Source organism: Polistes canadensis, unplaced genomic scaffold, assembly GCF_001313835.1.
Source record: "Polistes canadensis isolate GaletaPanama2010 unplaced genomic scaffold, ASM131383v1 scaffold_16, whole genome shotgun sequence".
Classification (NCBI taxonomy): Eukaryota; Metazoa; Arthropoda; class Insecta; order Hymenoptera; family Vespidae; genus Polistes; species Polistes canadensis.
Genome location: NW_014569563.1, coordinates 254,591 through 278,806, shown reverse-complemented (window position 1 = coordinate 278,806; position 24,216 = coordinate 254,591). Strand labels below are relative to the sequence as shown.

Below are 24,216 nucleotides of genomic sequence, written 5' to 3'. Positions count from 1 at the left end.
GACGGATCAATCATCTCTTCTGTTTTAATATCAATTAAACGATATATCACTTATATAGTACACATAATTGAAGACAGCTGGAAAATAGCAGGAATGTTGAAATCTGTTAAGAAGAATTTAACCATTTAACGGAGTCGATGATTATATCCAATAAAAAAAGATAGAAAACAATAGCATGTAGTTGATGTAAATTTCCATACGTGATTCCCACGTATTCTATTATTCGAATATATATATATATATATATATCTATTTCAATATCTAAAGTCGATGAACCAGATAGATATCCTGGATACCTCGTAACTTTTCAAGCTAGAACACATGACATCGTGAGCTCGGGAGTACTCGATTATCCAAGTGTAAAAAAGGGAAAAAAGCATGAGGTATAATAGATCACGTGTAATACGAACAGTAATAGAGAATTGGTAAAGGTGAAAAGTCATTTTTGCTTAGAAAAGTAACGTTAATGGGTGGAGAATGTTTGATCGTTTGCTATCGAAAAAAAGAAAGGGATTTTTAGTTGAGTTGAGTTAAGTTGTTGTTGTCGTCGTCGTCATCATCGTCGTCGTTTGCAATGACATTGCAAAGCGTTTGCTTTTTCATAAACGGATGTGCGCGGCGTGGCACGTCGAGACTGCGACGCAGAGACAGGCGCGTTCGGCTGATTCGGTGCTGCGATACACGAGTATCGATTCCTCGAAGTTTGGCAGTGCCGAGTAAAGGAGAAATATCGACGAGGGGTGTGGCCGTGGTGAGGAGTGCGTACAACACATACACCTACACCACACAACATATATTCGCACAGAAATACATAGGGACAAACATATAGATTGGCTTACACACAAACGCATCGATTACAAACACATAACGTTTACATATACACGTCCAAACACAAATCATATATATGTACAGTATATAGTCATATATATATATATATATATATATATATATATATATATATATATATATATGTAGACTCTGGTTTACACAGATACACATACACATCAATCGGCAGTTTAATCTCAGCGAGGACACGGGCGTGCGGCGCGCCGGAAGAGGGCATGGCCCAAAGTCTTCTCTCGACTTTACCATCAGGATTCGTTCTCGAGACGATCCCATCCTCTCTCTCTCTCTCTCTCTCTCTCTCTCTCTCTCTCTTTCTCTTTCTTTCTTTTTTCCAACTCCTTTTTCTTTTCTTTTCGACGTCTTCCTTTTTCGTAAGAACCCTCCTCGTTCCAACGTATCACGATAGACTCCCAAAGCGTTCGAATTGCTCCGTTTACAAGATGAAAAAGCATTCAACGTTATTAACGCGTTTACATAAATCTGCCCTATGTTTTTCTCATTGTGGCATTTTTCCCCATTGATATAAGAATGAACTCATTTCTTTTTTATAGGAGCATTTACTCTCTCTCTCTCTCTTTCTCTTTTATGATTTATGACGATATCGTATTGAACATGTCAGAATTATGAAACTTTTTATTTATCTTTAATATCAATAAAATTTATATCAGAGAATTCGGATCTTTTTTTTTTTTTTGATTTATCGTAAACAGAAATACACGTTTTTTTATAAAATAATAAATAGGTATATACATATACCATCAAAAATAATTCATTGTTATGAATTAGCTTAAATAGTTTTTTGGATAATTAGTATAAATAACATACATTTTTTTTTGTCAATAATGAATACACGCTAGAAACAATAATATACTTTCGTTGAAACATTTTTATTTAATTTCTTTTACGATATCTTAATTTTATATTTGCCCGAAAAGAAAAAAAGAAAAATGATTGTTACGATAATAGATACATATGTACTACTCGAAAAAGGATTTAATTCTGTGGTTATTGGAGGAAAGCAAATATACGATAGCAATGTTAGTACCCTTTACTTCAACCATATATTCTCTTTCGTTGAGGGCAGTTTAGACTAAGCAGGCTTAGATCCTGCCCGTTGTTGGAGGAACTCCGTCGTTGTAGCTTCCGAGAGGAAGAGAAGATGGGGAGAGATATATAAAGGGTGAGAAAGGGACGGAAGAGTCTGGGAGTATTCGATGTGACGCATGTATATGAACACAAGCATAAAACACACGCGAAATGATGAGGATGCGGGGGTGGGGACGAGATGGGATGTCGTAGAGGGCAAAGAAGGGATAAACAGAGAGAGAGAGAGTATTACACACGTCTCTCTCTCTTTCTCTTTCTTTCTCTTCTGCATTCACTCTCACTCTCTGTCTATATATGTATGTATGTATGTAAAAAAAAGAGAGAGAGAGAGAGAGAGAGAGAATCTGCGTCGGAATTAATGCTGCGAATCCAATGGATCGAGTTACCCGTAGCTCGTTTTGAGTTTTTTACATCTCGAATTTAATCCAAGGAATGGGGGAAAAAAATAGGGGACGTAGCCAAAGAGACAAGGTCACGAACGACTCCCCTTTTACAAACCTTCCTTCCGTTTCAGAGTTTTGTCAAGAGAAATTGATGGGATACGTATAGTTACGTGGAACAAGGAATATTACGTCAACGAATATCATTATTCAGGTCTTGTCGATAATAGGCATATGAAGATTCGTGACATAAATCTTATATATATTTTTTATTTAAGTAAGATCGCGTTAAATTCTTCTTTATTTTTTTTTTTCTTCTTTCTATCGATACTCGATTTTATCTAATTTATATATTCATCGATAACCATGACAATGGATTAAGTTAAAAAATTAATAAAACATTATGATCGTATGTGATTTATATTATAATATAATTATTTACTTTAACACTAAAATCTTACCGACACTTCATGTATACCTATTCCTGTCGTGAACAGTCAAATGATCGCTTTCCCATTTATATTAATGTAGAATGTATGAGATTTAAGTCAATTGAATATAATGAACAATATATTTTCTTTTATTTAGAAATGAATAATATACATTTGATGGATTTTTACTGAATTTTTTACGTTATTACAGGACACGGTCATTTGATCTATCACGTGTTATAGCTTTAATGTTAAATACGTACGCGTATCCTTTTGTTTTCTTTTTATTTCTTTTATCGTTCTTTTTCTTATTCTTTAAATAGTATCGTCCAATATCGTTGTATCTCGTTTCAATTTCTTTTTATCTTCTTCAAGATTCTCGATGTTTCTTTCTTCATTCGGGATAGAAAAAAAGATTCGATTCTCGTTCGTAAAGCTCATCGAAGCAGAAAAGCGCACATGCGTGGCCTATCTCGTACGAAAATCGGCGACCTCGATGGACTTCGGTCAAAGCGGACGATCGTCGCTCGCATTAATCGCTCTCGTCCGCTCGTTCTACGAGTCTTTCCTGCACTCGTGTGCGTTCATACGACGCGTATATCTGAATTCTGTCTGCCGGTTGGTTGGTTGCTGCTTGCTTGCTTGCTTGGTTGGATGGTTGGTTGGTTGGTTACTTGCTTGCTTGCTTGCTTTGCCGATCGTTCGCTCTCATCAATAATTCAGCGAGCTCGAAGCGAGAAACTCTCAAAAATAAGGTGAAAAGATACGACTCCTAGTCCCCCCTCCACCCCTATACCACCCCTCTACCACCCTTTCCCTCCCTTTTTATTTCGCTCATTTTTTTTTATTTCTCTCTCTCTCTTTCTGTTCGTATTTTACAAATCGGCACACAGAACACAATGAGTTACCTAACACTCGTATTCGCATACGATTGCATTTCGATCGGCACAGTTGGTAATCGATAACAACCAATGCGTATGCATCTTGCGTATGTATATATGTATTCGTACTCGTATCAACGATCTTCCTATTCTTCTTATTCCCTCTTTTATTCCTCTTCACCGATGTCTTTTGTCGTCGCTTCTCGTCTCGCGGCTATTGCGAAACGAGGTCATTCCGGCTCGACCGGATCGTTCGAATCCGACGTATTTCGTACAATTCGAAACGACCGACGACTATCTTCGTCTCTTTTTATTCTATATCTTTCTCTCTTTCTTTCTTTCTTTCTTTATCGAATTTTTTCAAAGTGGCAGTTATGAAGTAGAAGAAGAAGAAGAAGAAGAAGACGTGCATACTATGTGCATCGTCTCGTCGTTCAAAGATACGAAATCTCGTTTTCTCGAATACACGCATACGCGTACTTACCCTTCGTATTATTCTTTTATGATTTTATTTCTTTAATATAAATTGTATCTCATCATCTTAGTTTAATTCGACTCGAATTTAATTGCACTAATCGATACGATTGATTTAGAAAAGAAAAGAAAAATGATTAAAAAAAAAAAAATAAAATAAAATAAAAGAAAAGAAACAAAAAGGTTCCTATGATTGACGACGACGACGACGTCGACCTTAATGACCTTTCGCGATCATTCGCGATCGTTCGAAGGTAGAGCTCGTAAGTAAGGACATTGTGGCCTGAGAACGAGTCGAGTGGATCATACAGATTCCAATCCAGTTTCGACAATGCGAAGAGTCAAGCAACGTCTAATTTACTAATTTAAGCATAATTGCCTTCTTGGAAGGGGCAGACGAAATATATTGAGTTAGGGCCAACGATATATATACATATATATATAAATTATGTTACCTTTATATAAGTAAAGGTCACAATAATTAACAATTATCGTTTTATTTTATATTCTTCGGATGCATATTGAAATAATTATGATTAGTATTATTATATCGATCTAAAGGTTACCCCGTATGTGAAATATAGTTTTCGGGTTAGAGGTAACTTTCTCGAACAGTTTCGATAGGTCGCATCGACGTAGATTTTTCATAGTTTCTGTTGCATCGTCGTTAGCTATATCATAAAGGGCAAAGTAACTTTCGCGCTCTTTTACTTATATATGTATAACATTGTATATACATCCTCACTTACGTGAGAAGCACTTCGGTCGAGTTATGCTTGCATTTCGTCGTTTCTGTTCGTGCTTACGAGCGTGAGACTCTCCGTTCTGTTCACCGCATTAGATTGGATCTAATTTTCCAATAGAGAGACCTACCGTTGGCGTACGCGTTACTGATATTATCGTGCGTCACATCTCTACCGTCCCTTACGTCAAATTAGTTAGATCTATCTAATATCGCGTGTCCTATATTACCGGACAACGAAATTTGGCCGAGTCATCTTCTCAAATTAAAAACGTTTACAAATTACGTATATTCTTTCTTCAACATCATCCTCCTCATCCTGTTATTAAATTTTTTTATTTCTATCTTGGTAGAATAACAAAAAAAAAATTAACGGTAAAAAACATTTGGCAAATATTCGCAAACGTTTATCCGCATGAAATTTGTATATAACAATTAATTTTTCATAATGTTTTTCAAATTTAATCATTGGAATGCACAAGGATTTTCAGGACAGAGTTATACTCGCGACAAATTTTTCAATCCATCGAATTCATATAAGAGTAATTCAAATGTGCATCGTTTTGCACGTTAGCAAATGCACTTTATCATTCTTGGAGAATCGAGCAAGTGCGTTGAACCAAGGAACGATCCAACAACGATGAATCGTCATTAGGCAGACCGGCTGGACCTAACGACTTCATTGGGTAACGAGACGCTCTGGCCCAGATATCGATGCAAATGCGTTTCACGCCTTTTATCGGAACGCGCGACGCCTCCGGCACTTTGACCAATCGACACCGCGACATCCACCCAGATTGACTTTAACGGCTCGAGGAATATACTCGTTATATAAATACACATACATATGTAGACAAATGCATGCATATATGCATTTATACTTGGAACAAACGAAATTGAAATTGTAAGAAGAATATTTTCTTTTCATTATGTCTATACAGGTTCAAATAATTTTTATTATTTAAAAAAAAAATAAGCAATTAAGTGTATTTAATAATGTATAAAATATTTGAGTTAATGTCGAGGAACGTGATTGTTAGATATATATTGTATAAATATGTAATTTTTTTGTCGTAATTAGCTTCAACTGAATGTGGTGCATCTTTCAAATCGAAATTACCGGAACGAAATTTCGGAAATCAATTTTGACACTGGTATTTATTTAATATATCTTCTCCGTAAATGGTACATGATTGTTTTCTCGTTTGTATTGCATTAATACTCGTACTCTGTACGAAAAACAAAATTACTTTCTAAATAACGTAATAAACAATGCATTGGATTGTCTCAAAAATTTCTTTCTTTTTCTTACATTAGTAATTTTACATGCAAAATATTTGTTATTTTATATTTTATTACTGAATAATATACAGTATAGAAAAAAGGTAATAAGGAGAAGAATAACACACACGAAATATTGTGCATGGAAAACTTACTACGAGAAAGCAAGATACTTTCGTGACGAAGTAATACTTGAAAAAAAATGAAAAAAAGAATGTAATAACAATTTTTATTTTTCATTTAGTGTATGCATATATTCGAATAACTTAAAAATAAAATGTATTGAATTTAATAATTAAGAATAAAAGAACTTTCGTAAATGTTATAAAGATATGCATAAAAGCTTTCCAAGATGGCGGTGCTCTCAAGCGATTCATTTTTATGTCAAGCCTGCGGGATTCGCAAAGATGTTATCTCTAAAAGAATGTGGCTTGACGTAAGGGAAGGGCTGAGTTTCTGCTGGAAAATAAACATCAAAGAATACGAATAAAACGAGCTCGGATCTCATTCTCGTTAGGTGGACGTAACGTTAATCGTCATGCTGTTATTATAAATAACTTCGAACAACTAAGATCTCTGGAAATTTTACTTACACGTATAGAAAAATATACATGTACATATATTTTTTTCGCAAAGTTTAACCTGTTATCGATGAATAGAAACTTCCATGACGTTCTTCCATACGTAAATTATCACATTCGAGATTGCTTTTTTGATTTGAAGTAAACAACATGTAGATAAATAAATTATGTATGCATTTTCCTGGATAATTTAAAAATTGTTTTAAATCAATCTTTATCTATCTTTATATTTCTTTCTTTTTCTTTTTCTTTTTTTTTTTTTTTCAAATTCCTTTTGACTTGGAGTTAAAGGTACGACGAATTAGGCTTGGCCCATTATCAAAGGTGAAAATCTTGGCTTTTCGTTATCTCGAGAAGAAGTAACGAGCCTGTTAAATACTCTCCACTCGCAAGCGTGAAAATAAGCAAACAAAATCCACAGAGACGGATCGTTCGCATCTCGAGGTGAGATCTTTAAATTCATTCGGAAAGATAAATTCACCCCTTTTGTACGGAGTTAACTTGCTTATTTTTATCCACCTCGTGGATGACTTTTAAACTGGGAATTGATGTTTCCGGTGACGTATCTCTATTTATCTCGATTGTATGACACTTTTAGTTCCCTAAACGACTGCTTCAATATATTTTGATAAAAAAAAAAAAATCTCTTTGATATATATTAATTATTTTTAAAACAATATAATAAAAGAAGAATAAAAACAGAACACACACACACACACACATATATATATATATATATATACACACACAGAATTTATTTATAATAAATTATATTGATTCGTAATAACTGTACATTACAGGGAGTTAAGAGATACTTTGGAATAAAAGAGAAGCAATGTAACTTTATGAGCGATCACTGATCTATGCGAAGGAGAGCCCTATTGTGCGAATTTAGTTAGATGCATCGTGACAGATGCACTCTCTCTTTTTCATTCTCTTTTTCTCTTTCTCTCTTTCTATCCAGTCGACAACGCGTCTCGTTCAGACCTACAACATCGTTCTAACTAAACGACAAACAAATTAATTGTACGCGAGAAACGATTCGCTTGTCTAATATAAAATAGACAGCTCTGCCCTTTTGTCGATATAACTTTATATTTATATATATATATATACTTGATTTATTTCTATTAGGATTTCTGCCTTTTCATTCAATTTCCTTTCATCACTAAATTACTCTTATTACTTTTATATTAATATCATCAATTCAAATCATACCAAATATTAACCCTTTGAAGAGAAAAACAAATGATTCAAATGTCCAATCTTTGTAATATTTAAATAAACACGGTAAAATATTATTTTAAACTAGCCCTGAAATTGAAAATTATTTAAAAAGAGGGACTATTTGTGTCTTATAATTTTCAATACTATTCACACAAATGACTTGTCATTTTTTTTCGTTGTAATAATTAAAGTAAATTTAATTTCTAAAATTTGATAAAAAATAAAATATCTGTAAAACTTGGGCTTTGTTTTTAAAGATTTTGTAGTTCCAAGGATTAAATATTGCGTCTAAAAATAATGTAATGAATATAGACAAAATTAGAATAAATTATGGAATAAAAATAAAATAAATTTGAGAATAAGATTAAAGTGAGAAAGGGTGAGGGAGAGTTGTTAAGTTCCATGTTGTTTCCTTTTGGTAGGGTAAATGGCACTGCTAAAGATAGTAACAACGACGGTGGTAGAATTAGCAGCGGCATCTCTGTATCAATTAGACGCGGTATAATATACCAGGAAACGCCGAACAATTATTGTTGTCTGGCCCACATATTGTGTTGAGCCAGAGTAAAGCCTATGCAGTGTCACTGCGACGTTCCTCGTTCCATCGTTAATTTGCCTTCATTGCCCTTTGACGACAGAACTTTTCTCTTTCTTATCAACGTGCATTCGCATTTTTCCTTTATTTTAATCATCCAATTACCGATCGCCTTCCACGTACGAACCCTATCACTATTTATATTCTAACTTAACGTTTGCTAACGACTCCGGAATTGTAATCATTCAAATTTGTTTTAATCAATTGTCTATTAAATTATTTAAATGATATTGATGATAATTTTAAATAATGAACAATTTTAGTATATTATATTTTTATTATGGAAATATATATTTGATTTTTGTACAAATTCAATTTGTGGGACATATTGCGATATTTAAACTACATATGATTTTCGAGCCAATATAAACTCGTATGATTGATTATGTTCGACTACTACGAGTGAGAATTTAAATAAGAATGTTAGATGCAACTGATTGCAAAGAATGTTAATGTTCAATTCGTTGCTATGGATATTGAAATGCAATTCTACTTCAATGGGTACGCTAATTATATCGATATTTTGGAGATAGTTAAAATTCTCCCTTTAATGGTAGCGTAGGTAGTGTTTCAGATTTTTAGAATGTAGTAATTGTCAAATCAGTGACGATTCCATCCCCCTAATTCTTTAGAAGAGAGAACTGATGTTTTCAGCTAGTATAGACTTACAAAGGAAGAACTCAGTTAACAGGCCAGTGATTTTTTTTTTTATTTTCACAGATGTAGGGATCCATCAGGACCATACACTGTGCAAGCAGTAAAACCAAATGTTTAACCGTTTCCAAGAAATGGAAAGGAAAAGTTTCACATGTATTCTTATATGCCAGTCCGTTTCAAGTAACATGAAAAAATAAATTTTTTACAGTTTAATTAAAAAAACAAGAAATTATTAAAAAAGAATACATGGATAGGCAGGAAAGTATTGAACCTAATAAACGACGATGGGTTGAAAAGTTTTGAGCCTACCACAAGGAGGGTTGAAAAATTTAGTATTACAAAAAAAGGGTTAAAAAGTTTTATTTTCTCTACAGTTTCGATCGCCAGATAATTTTATGAGTAGGTTTGAAGTGCCATTATTTTTTTGAAATTTCTTCACTAGTCATTTATTCCAGAATTTTTTCTGTAAACATATGTTTTCCATATTTTGTGAAAAGTCTTTTTGTTTCGTGCCGAAATAGATGGTTAAGTATTTGACTGTTTGTAGAGGACGTTTTAAATGTGGACCATTGACTGACATCCAATCTTTGAAATTTAATGTCTTGCAACATATGTCTAATATCTATATCCCTAACGAATTTAAATGTATAAATTCTTTATTTTTGAAAAAAAAAGTTGAAGCAGAATGTGAAATATGAGATTTTTGAAAGACAAGATGACAAGGGAAAACTCTCTTGACATTTTTTCCTGATCAAATAACTAATAAAAATAAAAAATAAGTTCAACCATATGAGGGTGGGTAGAAAATTAATGAGCCTATTCTTTTCTAAAAGATTTTTGAAACTATACCGAAAAATAAAAGTCAGTTTGATCTCGATAACAATTATTTTTTTATATTAGGATTAAAATTTTTCAGTTCATCCTACATAAATTTGTGTAAAAATATAATAAATTATATAATATTAATATAATATTTAATAATTATGTGTGGGTGTATAATATATTATTAAAGTATTATATAATAATACTTTCTCTATATATATCCCATATAATACTTTACATTTATTTAAAATATTTATCTTAATTATTACAAAAATTAAATTTTACAAATACAATATATATAGTTTGGATTAGAATAAATGTATATATATATATATAGATATTTCTGTAATTGAATTAAAATTTATAGATATTGATCACATAATTATGTCGATACGACATCGATTGTAGTATAAGAAAATGAATTGTTCTTTTTTAGATTAGTAGAGTAAATGGAAGATGATTTCATCCCTTCGGATGTTGACAGTATCCCATGTCCCGTTGTAAAGATTACGAGTCGAGAGAGTTACCGAGAGACACGGATAGACCTCGTTATCCTTTCACTTATGAGAGAACGCGACTATCCTTACCGTCGTTCTATTGATTCCTATGCGGGGTGTCCAAGGTCGGATTGCTCTATCGAAGGTCAATCTACATTCGCCATAGAACCAAGCACCAAGATCCTTTCATTTATGATAATGTTACTATTCTAACTGTTGGAACAAGTGCTGCATTGCGGTTCGAGAAAGAAAAAAGAAAGGAGAATTTAAACGGCGGGAAAGAAAAAAAAATATAATAGGAATAAAAATAAAAAAGATTGTTATACGCAATACCTTTGCGGATATTGACATCGACTTTGAAACAATACCAAGGTGTAATTAATAACGTAATTACATATATGCATATATACGAGCGTATAATTTGGAGTGTTCTTAATTAATAGGTATCTCAAAGAAGTATTTAATTATTATTATGCCTTATATATATATTTTTATATATTTAATTCATTTGTTTTTTTTCCCCAATTAATTTTTTTTCTCTTTTTGTTAAGACCATTTATTTCATCGCTTTTCGATCTTTACAAGTATTACAATTTTATGCTATATACCGATAGAAATTTGTGGATAAAAAATATCAACATAATCGTATCGACGGAAGAAGGAAGAGGGAAATGTTTTACAATATTATCGATTCATCGATTTCGCCAGACACGAAGCAGTCTTTAAACTTACTACGCGTACAACGTTATACGTGATCTCGTACGATGCCAAAACGTGAAACTATTTCGTACTTTGAAGCCTTACCTTTCATCGATCGCGTCTACGACTTCCGTGTAGATACATCGATTTTATTCGTCTTTATCTAGTTTAACTATTATTTTTTTTTTCTCTACGAATTCTAAAGAACAAGCAACCGTTTACTGCAATCGTTGCTCTCGAAGATTACGAATTCTGTAATAGTAGTAATAATAATAATAGAAAAAATGATTAGAAGTGGAAGATTCCAAGGATAAGCGAAATTGATCACGTTTTTTTTTTTATAAAATTGTTAGAATTTCATGTAACAATTGGTTCTGTAAAAAATAGGAATATTCTTTTTTAATTCCATCTACCTATCAGAGTTCGAAAGGATTAGATTTATATTCAGATTGTTCCATTTGTCATATAAAATTTCAAGCATCAGATTTCATTTGGAATACACGATCCCGTGTACGAGAAATTTATTGTAAGTCGTTAGAATTGTGTATGTATCATTTTTTGTAGAAAACATATTTCTTTTTTCTTATCCTATCAACTCGTTAGAATCTGATCTTTCCAGATTTTATTTCAGTTAGTACCAAGTATCCAAAATTCTTTCAATTCGTTAGAAAATCGTTGGAATTGAATGCGGAAATTGTTTTCTTTTTTCATAAAAAAAATATAACTTTTGTTATCTCATCCATTTGTGAGAATTCGAAAAGGTCGGATTTTAATTCAGAGGGTTCCGTTCGTCGGCCAATAGAAGATTCTGACGACGGTGTTCGTCTAACGGTACCTTTGACTCTTCGATCGTCTTCATCTTGAAGTCTGCTTGCTCTTCGTTGGCGAGACTAACCGCGTAGTGTACGTCCTATTACGTCCTCTCTTCTTCCTCTTCCTCCTCCTCCTCCTTCTCCTCCTTTTCCTCTCTTCTCCTCTTCTCTCCTCTCCTCTCCACTCTTCTTTCCCCCTCTCCCTTTCCCCCTCCTATTTCCCTTCTCTTCGTTCTTCTCCTCTTCTTCATCCCTGGCTTCCCGTAACGCAAGCACGTCTTCAGTGATACGCGTTTCAGGATGTACTTACCTGTGTATAAGTATGTATTCGTTGTACATGCGTATACGTATCGCGACGACTCGACGAGAAACGAATAATAATCGGAATCGCAAAAACATTTACGCGAAACACTTTCCGTTCCGTCTTCATTTCCTTCTTTAGATATTTTCGGTGCTGCCTGACTACTACTCGTTCGAAACTTTCGTGAACATTTTTACCAATGAGCTTAATTTTAATTTTTCCTTTTTCTTTTTCCCCCTTTTTAAAAATATTATTAGCATGTCTTACTTAAGTATGTGGATTACGAATATTATTCAAAATTGAAGAAAATGTATTTTTCATTTTTATCCGTCCATTTGGTCACGGGATTTGTAAAATTATTACCTACCAATTAATTTCTCATTATTTGATTAATTTTTTTTTGTAATATAGAAAGAAACGGAGATCTGTTTAGTATGTACAGTATAAATATTATTGAAATATTATTAATCCTTAAGAAATTTTAACGAAATTAATTTCCTTGTCTTTTTTGATTAGTATGAGTTGCTATCCATTCACGAGATCTTAAAATTAATATAACTTTGATCGAGAGATGATGTAAATCAATTTCTTTTATTCGAGCAATAGTACATTAATATAGGCTTAAATAATTGCATGTTTACGATGCGTGACATTGATAGATGAATAAATTGTAAAAATGATCCAATAATGTCGAGTTTTGATCGATAAAATAAGATCAATAGGATTTCGTAGATATCGAATCAGGTTTTAATAAGATTTCTATTCGCGGCAACGTTCTTAAGTGGGTACACGACGGAACGCACGGAGTCTGAAGTAATCGTGAAAGTTGTAGTTCCGTCGACATCGATGAAAGTACAAGCATGACGGGATTACGGTTAGTATACGATCTCTACGGCACTTATCGATCACCTCGAGAGACGTAATCGTTCGAGTATCTCTCCTCGTAGCGTCAATCTTCAAAAATATGTATACATATGTATATCTGTAGGTAGATCGTGATATGTAAGAGTTTATCGTACGTCAAACCCCGCATAATTGTTAAATGTTCACAGCTTGTTAACTGCCTTTACACACGCATGGGAACTGGTGTATTATTTCTTTTCATTTTATATCTCTCCTTCTCTAGATCAAGATCTTTACGAATAAATTCTCTCTCTCTCTCTCTTTCTCGTTGATGTTGAACGACAACATTTTTCGAACTAATTTCTACAGAGCTTTTTATTACTAATTTTTTATTACTTACAATTAATTAATTACGTGCATACGTATTTATTTTTTTGTTTCTTTTCATTTTCTTTTTTTTTTAATTATTATTTCGAGAAAACCACGAGTAATTAGATGCCACGTTTCTAAAGCGGAAATCTTGACAAAAACGACGAGAACTACGACGATAACAAAGACGACAACGATGACGATGACGGCGATGACAGAATAACGTCGAGTTTTCGAGAAGACAAATTTTTCTTGCGGTTGAAAGAAAATAGACGACGTTCTTTACCGCAAAGGACAATATCGACGAATTACGAAAATTGAATTCTCCTGGCATTCGAGAGATCGAGCGCGACCTCTTCATTCGAGCGCGGGAAGATACTTTCGATTTCAAATATTTGTTCACATTATTAAAAGGACTTCGTTCATTCATTTCCAATCAATTTTCATTCTCTTACAAACTTACATAACCGAGAACAAATTTAATACTATTATTCTCGCACAATTTTTTTAAATAATCATAATAAAACATATCATGTGATCGACGATTATTATCGATTAATATCGGACATAAACGATCTAATCTTCAACGTAAACGTACGTAACGAATAAATATCCAATGATAATATAATGCGTTTTGAACGTTGCAAACGAAACGCAAAGAGAAAAAGAAAAAGAAAAAGAAAAAGGGGGGTAGGTATTAGAGAATACTCTAGAATAAAAGTTGGTCGGTTAGAAGGACGAGCATCTTGGAGATGAGCCTTTTGTGCAATGTGGAAGGGTAAACCAGGAAAGAAAGAAAGAAAGAAAGAAAGGAAGGAAGAAAGAAAGAAAGAAAGAAAGAAAGAAAGAAGGAGGGTGAGAAGAAGGAGTACGGACAGTCGATTACAGTGCCGAAACGAGTGAGAGCAGAGTGGAGCATCTCCGACCAGTTTCGGAGGAGGTTTGAAAGGGGGAGGGCTTTCTCGAGCGTGCGCGCGAGCGCTTTACTCCCTACGAAAGAGAAAGAGAAAGAGAGGGAGAAAGAGGGAAGAGAGGGAGAGAAAGAGAAAAGCGAAGACGAAGGAGGCGAAAGCTGAGTTTGAGTTTCGGTTTCGTTCGTTTCGCGCCTGCTCCGGCAAACGGTCGGCTGCGGCGGCGGGAGTCGAGAGTGAGTGTGAGAAAGAGCAAGTGCGCCAGAGGAAAAGAGCGAAGGAGAGAGAGAGAGAGAAAGAGAGAGAGAGAGTCGAGTAATAGAGAAGGAGTAAGTGAGTAAGTAAGAGTGAGAAAGAGAGAGAAGGCGAACGCGCTCTGCTCCCAATAACGACTCTCGCCCTCGGTCAGTCGCGCGCGAACCGCGGAGCCGCGAGCATCTCCTCGTCTCTCTCGCTCCGCAGGCGGAGAGATTCCGGCGTATCTCTCTCTTACGAGAGGGAGAGAGAGAGAGAGAGAGAGAGTGAGAGAGAGAGAGAGAGAGAGAGGAAGGAAGGAAGGAAGGAAACGCACGTGTGCATGCGTGATAAGGTGTGCGTTCGTTTGGTGTCATATTGTATAATTTACAAATTTTCAAATAAAAAACAACTAATAGAGAATAATTATTTCCTCGTTATACTAATAAAATAATTCGCGAGGGTTAGAGTGAACTAGGTTTTTTTTTAAAGAGGATGAGAAAAGAGAGACAGAGGGAGGACGTACAAGAAGAAGAAGAAGAAGAGGAGGAAGAAGAAGAAGAAGAAGAAGAAGAAGAAGAAGGAAAACGAGAAAAAATAGATCGACGATATAGATCGATCGTTATGTTACGTTCGTGAAAAGTGTAACTATTACGTGATTGGAGAAGAACCAGTTGAAATTAAATAGAAGAGGAAGGTAGTTGGTGCATCTTCTTTGGCACGACGACGCAACATAGACTAGATATTAAAGGTATGAAATTAAGGATGAATTTAGATTGCACGAGATTATTGCTATTGTTTTTTTTATTAACTTCATTTTATTTTCTTTTTCTTTCTTTTTTTTTGTTTTATGAGAAATCGTTATAGTCGGAAATTTTTGCAAACGGAGTATATAAACGTGTATAATGACCGGGACGAAAATAAATAGGAGAGAGAAATATATAGAATGAATGACGCGACTAGGAACGTGCATACGCGTCTTCAACACCCGGTAGAACAAGAAATAACAAGAGAGAGAGATAGAGATAGAGACCAAAGCGAGTAAGAGTGCTTGCTACTGGACGGAAAGGCTGCATGCGTGCGTGCGTGCGTGCGTGCGGAGAAGCGCGCGAGAAATAGCGGCCGACTCTCTTGCTATTTTCGAGCCCGCCAAATATCTCTTTCTCTCTCTTTCTCTTTTTCTATTTTTCTATTTCTCTATTCGTGTGTATGTGTGTTGAGCTCGAACATGAGAGTGCATCCACTCCTCCGCTCGCTCCATATGACAGGTAAGAGTAAACTCCACCTACGTTCTTCTTCTACACCTACTATCCTCGTCCACGTCCTCATCGTCATTATTATCCTTTCGGTGTCGTAACCATCCACTATCTACGACTATTTAACATTGATTACATCCTACACACCTGCATGCGTGTGTCTCTATATTTTACATATTTGCAACCAATGGATAAACCCTATCTGTATATCTCTCTCTCTCTCTCTTTCATTCTTTTTTTTCTTTCTTTCTCTGTCCGTCAGTCTGTCAGCTCACCCGTTCATCCATTTGCGTAAATCTATTTTCAAAAGTTCGTAAGACCTATTTCAGTGTACACGCGCTCGCACGTACGCGTGTGAATATATATTTGTATGTATGTATGTGTATGTTGTTTGATCTATCGGATCTCGAATCGTGCGGCCTAAAGCCGCTTATCGACCTCCATCTCCCTATCTTTCCTCCCACTTCGATCTGTGTCACGTTCAAGGTCCCGAGCCCGTATCAGGTTTTCTCGACTTTCTCCGCTACGTAGAGCCGAGCGCGACCGAGCGAGCATCGTCGAGGCGCTTTATTGATCGAGCTCTCTGTCCTTTCGGTTTTTGCCAACCTATTTTCTTCCTCAGGTTCGTTCCTTTCTTTTCGTTCCGATTATCCACAGGACACAAATCTATACCGTCTTATTTATTCCTTCTTCTTCTTATATATATATATATATATATCTCCGAATAATTGACTTACAAATTTCTTCCTTATCGTCTATTACATCGATTTATTTTACTTTCGATGTTTTGTCTTACGATTACGGTTTATCGGTTAAAAGATAATGATTATTCTTCGACCATTCATTTATTTTATTTTATTTTATGAATTAAGTGTAAGTTTAGATACTTAATGAGGATGTTTTAATATTTCATTTGATTCGGGGTTTGTCTCTTGTTTATCAGCTAATGGGGGGGGAGGGATAATTATAGTTTGTGGATCGTGTGTTACTTTAATTTTCTTCTTTTTATTACATTTAATATAGATAATTTAATGTTGGTAATTTATAATAATTTAATATAATCATTTATTAAGAGAATATATGTATAATTAATGTTTTTCTAATGATATCTAAGCTTTGTCAGTTTTATTATTTATCTAATTTTAAAACATATAATTATTATTGCATTCTGTTTTAATAGCATATTGGAATTTAATGAAAAAATATGAATACGTTATTAAGACATTCAATTGGAGTTATTTATTTTGTTATAAACTTATCTGATTTTCATTAGTTTTTATTTGTGTAACTTTTTAGAAATGAAAACTTATTATTAACATTTATTGTTTTTTTTTTTTTTTTTTTTTTAATAGCACGCATCTCGGAATTTCGTTTAACTATAAAACGTCATTAAGATAAAAGTCGGTTGTCGATAAGGTACGTATAACGAACTTGTACTCAAAATTCGGTGAGAAAGAGGAGAATTTTGGAAGGTCCGTCGTGTGGACGGCGCCATGATTCGCCTTATCCTTCGCTTTCGCGTATAATTCGGTGCTTAAAAAGAACGTGATCGGCAAGTCAGAGCCGGTCCATGCGTCATCGACGCATGCCATGGAAAAAGAGGAAGAAAAAGGAGGAAGAAAATACGAGTTTCGTGTACCTGCCACTCTGTTCCCTTCCTCTTCTCTTCTCTACTTCTTTCCTCCACTAACTTCATCTTCTTCTTCTTCTTCTTCTTTTGCTTCTTCTTCTACCTCTTCTTCTTCTTCTTCTTCTTCTTCTACCTTCATCTTAACAGTGTGCTAGCCAAACTTCTTTTTCACCAACTAAAATGATCCACCATTTTTGTTTGATTTTCGTTCAATTGTAAATTTACAAATAAATTTTGTTTTTTTTTTAAATAAAATTTTCATCGTCAATTTTTTATTTTTATTTTGTATAAAATATATTTATCGTATAGTATTTTTTTTTATAAAAATACGTTATCGTTTTTAATATACGCAACATTTTATTTTTAGAAAAGTTACCATTTATAATTGCATATCATAAATGAAACGTGTTATATATCTTATACGCAAAACAATTACGATTTCTTTTTCATATAAAAAATTTTTTTGTATACCGAAATTATTTATAAAATACAATATTTGTAATATTTAAAAATAATTTTCTAGAAAAAAATGTTCATCTCTTTTTTTCTCTTTTTTAGTAAAATCTGGACACAAATTTAGATAATAATTTATTTTCTTTTGCATCCCATGCGAATAACAACTTTTTGTGCATAGCACTATTTCATTTTTCTACTTCAATGTAAAAGTTCAAAAATAGAGTACCATTCACGCGTTGTTGTTTCAACGTATTAAAAAAAGAGTAGGTAATGGTAGGGGAGAAAGAAAAATAGATTGAAGAAGAAAAAGAAAAATGTAATATATTGTCATTGTACATTAACTCTGTTCGCATTGTTAGTCGCTTTAGATCCGTTAGTGCAGGTGGAAGCTCGTCGTGCTAACAATCCGTTAGGTTTATACATTTGACGACAAATCCGAAACTGCTGTGTAAGTACTTATTTTAAAGTATCTACGGGTATAGTTGACATTAACAAACTGCCTATCTAATATAAGAAGAAAAAAAAACAGGACAATTTGATTCTCTCTCTCTCTCTCTCTCTCTCTCTCTCTCTCTCTCTCTCTCTCTCTCTCTCTCTCTCTCTCTCTCTCTCTCTCTCTCTCTCTCTTTCTTAAGAGATTTTTTATGCACAAGTTACATTGAATTTGCACGCATAGATTCAAACGAGTAGATACGAATTGAAATACATATGTAAGTATTTAAATACATTCGGATTTAGTTTGTTTTATAATACAAGTAGATACGATAGGTTGAAAATAATCTAATTATATGTAAATGAAAATCGACACACTTGTGTTTAATATATAAGAAAGAAAATTGTTTATCCCGCGCGCGTGTTCAGTAACAAACGATTTCTCTTTCAAGAAGTTTGTTCGTCTCTTGATTTTCGCAGTTTACTTGGTTTCCTACTAGACATAACGAAAGCTATGTTAGATCGTTTTGAATATACATATGTAGGAGATATATGTTCAACGTGCCGGCGATACTAAAGCTACCGGCAGGTAAGTACCGTTAACACTCTCTAAGTGTAGATTCTTCGTGCTAACGTCAAACCGAAATAACTCGATGAATATTCATTTTGGAAGTGGCCACATTGTAAATAAAACGTCGCGAACATAAACTGACAGAAACCGTAACGAATTAGAACGCGCGAGATGAACATTTGTGGAACGCATTAATCTCTCGGCCATCTTTTAAAACAAAAAAAGAAAAGAAAATAATTTGAAGAAATATTATAAGTACAGGTTGGTCAGTCAAAAATCTTTAAATTAACTACAAATTCTGAGAAATCGTTAATAACTAATTATCGTTAATAAGACAATTTTTAAGATTGCGATTTTACGATTGATAAAATTTAAATATAAAAAGAACAAAAATTAAAAACTTCTTGTGCCCACTTTGTAGAATATATTTTAAGAAATATAAATATTATTTTTTAATAACGCGACTACGCGCGCGCAAACGCGTTTCTCTTACTTTTCTTTTGAAATATTTCTTATAAATGATTTCAAAAATGAAAAAAGATAGAAGTATGATATATCGAAAGTGCATCGATGGATCTCGTATTCCGTTGGAGAATCCCGTATGACCGACGGTTACATAGGTACATGCCAAGAATATAATCATTATCGTTCAGTAAGTGGTAACTTTGAGTTATTACATTGTCGCTTACGATTGGCGGGCACGTGATTTACATGGTCACGCGACTCGAAGCGTTGGAATTTCAATGATTGTTCGGACTTATGTACTTTTCTCTGTTCATTCTTCTTTCTTTCTTTCTTTCTTACATGCATCAACATTTTTCCTTTTTTCTTAATCTTTGTCAAAATCGTTGATAACGTGTACCTGTCATCGATAATTACATGTCGTCATAAAATCACATAAATATTCATCGAAATGAACGAGTTAACAAATTTAATCGCATAATCGAGCTTTTCTTTCCTTTTGTTTTATTTCTTTCCCTTCTCTCCCCCTCCGCCGCCCTTTTTATCTCGAATTTCTTCCGATCGGTCAAACTCGTCCTTGCCTAGTACGTTGCTACTGTCGTTGTAATTGTAATGCGTGGTTAGAGAAGGTCGAAGATCGATTAAGCTAGCTTAGAGAACCGAAGATAAATGACGGCTGGCTTGCGAAAAGTTTGACCTTGGTCCTCTTCGGTTAATCGTAGTCTTCGTCGTCGTCATCGTCATCGTCCGCACCTTGAGGAACGTTCGTTTCCATTATGGGTTTTCTCGTTTACTTAACGCGTAATACGCTGCGTGTTGCTCGAAGAAAATGTTCGAGACGTATGACGTTAGCTATTATTTGCCTTGACTTATACATACATAAATATAATACTCGTATATACGTAAAAACCATTGAAATACGTTTAAATGGTAATATTCATTGACTCGACTTATGATAAATAAATCCGATTAGTCGTGTAATCGTTGCAAGGATTAATTCATGTCATTGAATCCGATGTCGTCCATTTTGTATGTTTTTTTTTTTTTTGTTACAATCGTTAAAGAAACAACTATGTGAAAAATGTATTGATATGTTATAATTATTCAAAAAAAAAAAAAAAAAAAAAAAAAAGTAATAGATTTCTTTAGGCCATACTTTCGTTCTCATTAACTGTCTACAATTTTCTAAATTCTCTTCTCTCACTAAACCGGTTATATTCGTATCGATCGGCGAGCATAACGCTCGCTCGTTATTATCATTCGCGTGCCGGTCAGCTTTTAAATAACTGAAATTCCCTCCCGCGAGAGAATTTAGTTTCTCGGTTATCTCAACGCGCCACCACGCTACACCACCCTATCATACTATCTATGATTACTCTCCGCACTGTAATATGCTATTATGTATGATCGGCTTGCTTACGTGTGACATGTTGAAAAATAAAAAGAAACACTTTCATCCGTTCTACTTTCTTTTTATTTCTTACCTATTACTCTCTCGCTCGTTACCAACCTTTTTCTTTCCTTCGCTTTTATTTTATTTATCTATTAACAACAACCAAATTGCCGGAACCCATCAATTTGACTCATTTACGATTCTATTGTTATTTATTTTGTGAAAAATTAAAATAACTTTTTTTTTAACATAATATGTTGATTTCTAATAAAATTATATTAAATGTATATAAATACTAATTCCTTCCCCTTAACACTCCTTAGTTCCAAAAATCCATATGTGCTATATCTGTTTTGACGGATGCAAATCAAATTGACACTTTCAAATTTGATCATTTTACAAGCATCTAACATATTTCTTGTGCATAGAAATACTTTCACGCTACTATCTAATATACAGAATATTGAAAAACGATTGAATTGACAAGTTGAAGCATCATGCAAAAGAAATAGAAATAAGGACGTGTGTGTTATATGAAAATATCTTCGGAAAATGTATTTTAAAAACAAAATATATACGTACGTAAAAATTGTTTCGAATGTATAAAAAGTTTCTTTAAAATAAAATTTTATTTTATTTTTTTTGTTTAAAAACTTCAATATTTTTATTGACGCATTTCAGGCAAAATCGGTATATACAAAATATCCAGCAATCTAATGTTCACTTTTATTGTAGTTAATACTGACCGTGAAGTATTTCGATCAAACAACATTCTAATTTCCGTAATAAATACTATCTTGTAATATATTTTTTTTTTTCTTCTAATTTTTATCATTCAACCTGTTCGCTCTTCCAGTTACAAAGTGATAAACTCATAGCACTTTGCTCCCCGACGTCTTTTACATCATGAAAGAAAGAAAAGTACGCGTAGATTAGTGTTGGTGGTTCATAAATATTTCTCTTTTTTATATTTTTCTATTTTTTTTTTTTTTTAAATGAAAAATAACACAGTTTTTAAGGGAGAGCAATAGCTTGGGTGGTCGTGGTGGAAAGCATTAGTCGCATGGAAGAGTACGTAAGTTGCTACCGATGTGAAGGGAGCTTAAAAGCTCCGCACACTGGCCGCAACGTCATTAGCCAAATAGCTGCGGCGGTTCGCGTACGTTATTCCCTTTTCTTCTTATTACCAGCAAGTGGATTCGTACGGCAGTCATGAGATCGCGCCTTTGCCAGTGACTTTTCGAAGTTTTAAAAGAAAGAAACGAAAAGAAGAAAAAGACAACAACAACAACAACAAAACAAACAAGAAAAATATAGAATAATAATAATAATAATAAGAAAAATTTCCAAGAAGGAAAGGATAAGAGAGAGAGAGAGAGAGAGATGGAAAAAGGGAGAAAAGAAAAGTAGAGGAGAGGAATGGATGGAAGGAAGAAGAAGTGGAGCCGCAAGGGCGAGACTTTTTCTCAAAAAAGATTGCATCGTCTGCTTCTTCTCGGGGCCCTTCTCTGCGGTTGCGGCATGCCATGTAATTTCGATGCTCGCGTATAAAGAATATGTTAACGCTAAATTGTTCTGCCATTCTGTGTTCCTTTCTGTACCTGTCTCTATTTAGGGCCTTTCTCTCTCTCTCTCTCTCTCTCTTTCTATGTGTATGTGTGTGTGTATATATTCGTTCAGTTTCTGTTCAGTATCAGTTTCGCATCTTGTCCCTATCTTGGACCTGTTTTAGTCCCTAAGATTGTCCGTGTTTTATGTCGATGTCCCTGTCATGATATTCTTTCTCTCTTGATCTTAATGTATTCACCTATTCTCGATGCTATTCGAGTCCTAAGTATGCTTGCATCTTATATCTGTTGATATACATATCCTGACATTGTCCTGATGTTCACCTGGTTCTATCTTCATTTTAATCTACTTTATTTCTATATTAAACTTCATTCAATTCTGAATCTTTCTGTTTATTACCGAAAATGTATTTTATTCTTTCATTGTCCTGTCTTTATCTTGATCTCAATCCGTTCCTAAATTAAATCTGATTCAATTTTGAATCTGTCGGTGTCCTTTTATATTCTCGTCCAGATCTTACTTTCATCTTTATCTACTTTATTTCGTTATTGGATCTGATCCAATTGTAAATCTTTCTGCTTTTTATACTTAACATGTGTCCCTATTCTTTCATTGTTCTGTCTATGTTAAATCTGATCCAATCTTGACCCTATCTACGTCTTACACCTGTAGTAACCCAGTTCTTTCATCATCTTGGTCCTATCTTGATATTAATCTACCTTATTAGACCTTATCCAATTCTTAAATTGTTTATTCACTAGATCACAAATTCCCTTTATTTCACTTTCTAATTTATCTCTATGTTAAATCTGATTCTTGAACTTATTTGTATCATCCACTTATATTGTCTCCCGTCTTGTCACTGTAAATCGTAAATCTATTTATCTGTTTGTACTTTTACATATTTGTTATATCTCTTTATCGATGCTCCTCTTTTCCTCATTTTCTTCTTATTTTATTATATTTCTCTTGATCAAATAATTATTTAATTATCAAACAAAAATCACGTGAATCTTACTATCTCAGATCATTGAACGAATTAAATGTAATGAAGAAGTGAGAAAGCATAATACAATCGTTTCACTCTTTTTCAACAATGAGTAAAGTTCATTCTTAAAAGCACAGATTCATATGAGTGGTAGGATTGCGTAAAAAGTTAGTGGCAAGTAAGGCAAAAGGCCTTAATCGCAGCTAGCAAACGTTAGCGTTGAAGCTTCGTGTAAAATGTGCGAGAAGTGCGCTAACGCTCGTAAATCATTCGTGCGTCGCATACGTTTCGTTCGTATTTCAACGAGTTCTCTTACAAGAGAGACACGCGTATCGCCTTTTCGTTCCCTCATTCTCTTACTGCTTTATATAAATGTCTCATGTGAATCTGGTCGAACGCGTTCCTCTAATTTCTTTCAATCTTTCTTGTTTTTCTTTCTCTTTCTTTTATTATTATTACCACCTTTTACGATCGTCTCAATAACAAGTAATTAATGCAATTTCTCTTATCCTTATCTTTTGGAATAAATTAATCAGAAAAAAAAAAACAAACAAAAAATATCGAAACCTGTACTACATAATAAATAATCTCAACAATCCATCTATCACATTATTATAAACGTTTAACAAATCTCTTTAATTAATCTCATTTAATCTTATTGTTAGTTGTTGAAGTATATTTTTTTTTTTTAAATCAATATTATTAATCCTAATAATAAAAGAAAGAAAGAAAGAAAGAAAGTAAAAAAATCCCAGGAACAACCCGTATA

At 33.8% G+C, this 24,216-nt stretch overlaps 1 protein-coding gene across 4 annotated transcripts in view; it reads left to right on the top strand.

Annotated features, from left to right (window-relative positions):
• LOC106793613 (solute carrier organic anion transporter family member 3A1) overlaps window positions 1-24,216 on the top strand; it is an 86,166-nt gene that overhangs the window by 16,472 nt on the left and 45,478 nt on the right. For 2 of the 4 annotated variants that reach the window (XM_014760670.1, XM_014760674.1), the window contains exon 1: window positions 15,214-15,441. The exons of the other annotated variants lie outside the window; for them this stretch is intronic. The gene's annotated coding sequence lies outside the window, so the exon portion shown is untranslated. Of the gene's footprint in view, window positions 1-15,213; window positions 15,442-24,216 lie in introns of those variants that run through there. 4 annotated transcript variants of the gene reach the window in all.